Source organism: Arachis stenosperma, chromosome 4 (assembly GCF_014773155.1).
Source record: "Arachis stenosperma cultivar V10309 chromosome 4, arast.V10309.gnm1.PFL2, whole genome shotgun sequence".
Taxonomy (NCBI): domain Eukaryota; kingdom Viridiplantae; phylum Streptophyta; class Magnoliopsida; order Fabales; family Fabaceae; genus Arachis; species Arachis stenosperma.
The window spans coordinates 63,632,911-63,637,670 of NC_080380.1; positions in this window are offsets into that span (position 1 = coordinate 63,632,911).

The window sequence follows — 4,760 nt, forward strand, 5'->3', positions numbered from 1 at the left end:
CCTCTCTCTCTTTTTCACACAACCCAATAAACACTCTTCCCTAAAACCCTTCACCAATCACCTCAATCTCTCTTCCCCATCACCTCTTCACCACTTACATCCATCCACTTTTCCCCATAAACCCCACCTACCTTCAAAATTCAAAATCTCTTTCCCACCCAAACCCACCCTAAATAGCCGAACCTACTCCCTCTCCCTTCACTATATTAAGCCTTCTATCCTTCTTCATTTTCACACACCACAACCCTCTCTTCTTCACCTTGGCCAAAACTGCACACTTCTCCCTTTCGTCCATATTTTCTTCTTCTTATTCTTCTTCTTCTTCTTCTCTTACTCGAGGGCGAACAATATTCTAAGTTTGGTCTGGTAAAGGCATAGCTTTTTATTTTTCCATAACCATTGATGGCACCTAAGGCCGGAGAAACCTCTAGAAAAGGGAAAGGGAAGACAATAGCTTCCACCTCCAAGTCATGGGAGATGGAGAGATTCATCTCCAAAGCCCATCAAAACCACTTCCATGAAGTTGTGGCCAAGAAGAAGGTGATCCCCGAGGTCCCTTTCAAACTCAAGAAAAATGAGTATCCAGAGATCCGACATGAGATCCAAAGAAGAGGTTGGGAAGTTCTGATCAACCCCATTCAACAAGTCGGAATCTTAATGGTTCAAGAGTTCTATGCCAATGCATGGATCACTAGGGACCATGATCAAAGTGTGAACCCGAATCCAAAGAATTATCTTACAATGGTTCGGGGGAAATACTTAGATTTTAGTCCGGAGAATGTGAGGTTGGCATTCAACTTGCCTACGATGCAAGGAGATGCACGCCCCTACACTAGAAGGGTCAACTTTGATCAAAGGTTGGACCAAGTCCTTATGGACATATGTGTGGAAGGAGCTCAATGGAAAAGAGACTCCAAAGGCAAGCCGGTTCAATTAAGAAGACTGAACCTCAAGCCTGTGGCTAGAGGATGGTTGGAGTTCATCCAGCGCTCCATCATCCCCACTAGCAACCGATCCAAAGTTACTGTGGATCGGGCCATCATGAATGGAGAGGAAGTAGAATTTCATGAAGTCATCTCCCTTGAATTCTACAAAATAGCCGAAAAGTCCTCCACCATGGCAATGCTAGCTTTTCCTCATCTTATTTGCCATCTATGTTACTCAGCTAGAGTTATCATAGAAGGAGACATCCCCATTGAGGAGGATAAGCCCATGATGAGCGGATAATTTGTACACTTTTTGGCATTGTTTTTAGTATGTTTTTAGTATGATCTAGTTAGTTTTTAGTATATTTTTATTAGTTTTTAGTTAAAATTCACTTTTCTGGACTTTACTATGAGTTTGTGTGTTTTTCTGTGATTTCAGGTATTTTCTGGCTGAAATTGAGGGACCTGAGCAAAAATCTGATTCAGAGACTGAAAAGGACTGCAGATGCTGTTGGATTCTGACCTCCCTGCACTCGAAGTGGATTTTCTGGAGCTACAGAAGCCCAATTGGCGCGCTCTCAACGGCGTTGGAAAGTAGACATCCTGGGCTTTCCAGCAATATATGATAGTCCATACTTTTCCCAAGATTTGATGGCCCAAACCGGCGTTCAAAGTCACCCTCAGGAATTCCAGCGTTAAACGCCGAAACTGGCACCAAAATGGGAGTTAAACGCCCAAACTGGCATAAAAGCTGGCGTTTAACTCCAAGGAGAGTCTCTACACGAAAATGCTTCATTGCTCAGCCCAAGCACACACCAAGTGGGCCCGGAAGTGGATTTTTATGTCATTTACTCATCTTTGTACACCTTAGGCTACTAGTTTTCTATAAGTAGGACCTTTTACTATTGTATTTGACATCTTTTGATCTTTGGAACCTTTTCTTTAGATCTTTTGATCACTTTGGGAGGCTGGCCATTCGGCCATGCCTAGACCCTGTTCTTATGTTTTTTCAACGGTGGAGTTTCTACACACCATAGATTAAGGTGTGGAGCTCTGCTGTACCTCGAGTATTAATGCAATTACTATTGTTCTTCTATTCAATTCCGCTTGTTCTTTGTCCAAGATATCACTTGTTCTTCAAATTGATGAATGTGATGATCCGTGACACTCATCATCATTCTCACTCATGAACAAAGTGACTGACAACCACTCTTGTTCTACAAGCATCCGAGGCCCTAGTGAATATCTCTTGGATTCCTGATTGCACGATGCATGGTTGATCGCCTGACAACCGAGTGCTCGTCTGACAAACGAGCCAGCCATTCCGTGAGATCAGAGTCTTCGTGGTATAGGCAAGAACTGATGGCGGCATTCAAGAGAATCCAGAAGGTCTAAACCTTGTCTGTGGTATTCTGAGTAGGATTCAATGATTGAATGACTGTGACGTGCTTCAAACTCCTAGCAGGCGGGGCGTTAGTGACAGACGCAAAAGAATCACTGGATTCTATTCCGGCCTGACCGAGAACCGACAGATGATTAGCCATGCTGTGACAGAGCATCGGAACGTATTTTCACTGAGAGGATGGGAGGTAGCCACTGACAACGGTGAAACCCTACACAAGCTTGCCATGGAAAGGAGTAAGAAGGATTGGATGAAGACTGTAGGAAAGCAGAGAGACGGAAGGGAAGGCATCTTCATACGCTTGTCTGAAGCTCTCACCAATGATATACATAAGTATCTCTATCTTTATCTTTATGTTTTATTCATCATCTATACCCATTTGAGTTTGCTTGACTGAGATTTACAAGGTGACCATAGCTTGCTTCATACCAACAATCTCCGTGGGATCGACCCTTACTCGCGTAAGGTTTATTACTTGGACGACCCAGTGCACTTGCTGGTTAGTTGTGCGAAGTTGTGTTTATGCCATGGTATTGAGCACCAAGTCTTTGGAGCCATTACCGGGGATTGTTTGTGTAAAAGTATTGATCACAATTTCGTGCACCAGCCCATTACTAAGAAGAGGATGGAGCAAACAAGAGAGCCCACTCATGGATCCCAAGAGACGCATGAGGAAGCTCATCACCAAGAAATCCCAGAGATGCCTCAAGGGATGCACTTTCCTCCCAATAATTATTGGAAACAACTCAACACTTCCCTAGAAGACTTGAGTTACAATGTGGATCAATTAAGGGTGGAACATCAAGAGCACTCCATCATTCTCCATGAAATTAGAGAAGATCAAAGAGCAATGAAGGAGGAGCAACAAAGGCAAGGAGGAGATATAGAAGAGCTCAAGGACATCATTGGTTCTTCAAGAAGAAAGCACCACCATGACTAAGGTGGACTCATTCCTTATTCTTATTTCTCTTTTTTTCGGTTTTTTTTTATGCTATATGTTTGTTTATGTTTTGTGTCTCTACTTCATGATCATTAGTATGTAGTAACTATGTCTTAAGGCTATAAATAATTCCATGAATCCTTCACCTCTCGTAAATGAAAAATGTTTCTAAATCAAAAGAACAAGAAGTACATAAGTTTCGAATTTATCCTTGAATTTAGTTTAATTATATTGATATGGTGATAATAATTTTTGTTTTCTGAATAAATACTTAAACAGTGCATAATTTTGATCTTGTTGTTTATGAATGTTAAAATTGTTGGCTCTTGAAAGAATGATGAACAAAGAGAAATGTTACTGATAATCTGAAAAATGATAAATTTGATTCTTGAAGCAAGAAAAAGCAGTGAAAAAGCAAAAGCTTGCGAAAAAAAAAAAGTGGCGAAAAAAATAGAAAGAAAAAGAAAAAAATGCAAGTAGAAAAAGCCAATAGCCCTTAAAACCAAAAGGTAAGGGTAAAAAGGATCCAAGGCTTTGAGCATCAATGGATAAGAGGGCCCAAGGAAATAAATCCAGGCCTAAGCGGCTAAATCAAGCTGTAAAGAGTGTGCTTAAGAGCTCTAGACACCTATAATTGGGGACTTTAGCAAAGCTGAGTCACAATCTGAAAAGGTTCACCTAGTTATGTGTCTGTGACATTTATGTATCCGGTGGTAATACTGGAAAACAAAGTGCTTAGGGCCACGGCCAAGACTCATAAAAGTAGCTGTGTTCAAGAATCAACTTACTTAACTAGGATAATCAATAACACTATCTGAAATTCTAAGTCCCTCGAGATGCCAATCATTCTAAACATCAAAGGAAAAAGTGAAATGCCAAAATTGTTCAGAAGCAAAAAGCTACAAGTCCCGCTCATCTAATTAGAACTAATATTCATTGATATTTTGGGATTCATATTATATTCTCTTCTTTTTATCCTATTTGATTTTCAGTTGCTTAGAAAAAAGCAACAATTTAAGTTTGGTGTTGTGATGAGCGGATAATTTATACGCTTTTTGGCATTGTTTTTAGATAATTTTTAGTAGGATCTAGCTACTTTTAGGGATGTTTTCATTAGTTTTTATGCTAAATTCACATTTCTGGACTTTACTATGAGTTTGTGTGTTTTTCTGTGATTTCAGCTAATTTCTGGCTGAAATTGAGGGACCTGAGCAAAACTCTGATAGAAGGCTGACAAAGGACTGCTGATGCTGTTGGATTCTGACCTTCTTGCACTCGAAATCGATTTTCTGGAGCTACAGAACTCTAAATGCCACGATCTCAATGGCGTTGAAAATTTGACATCCAGATCTTTTCATAAATATATAATAGTTCATACTTTATTCGAGATTAGATGATGCAAACTGGCGCTCAACGCCAGTTCCGTGTTGCATTCTGGAGTCAAACGTCAGAAACACGTCACAAACCAGAGTTGAATACCAAAAACACGTTA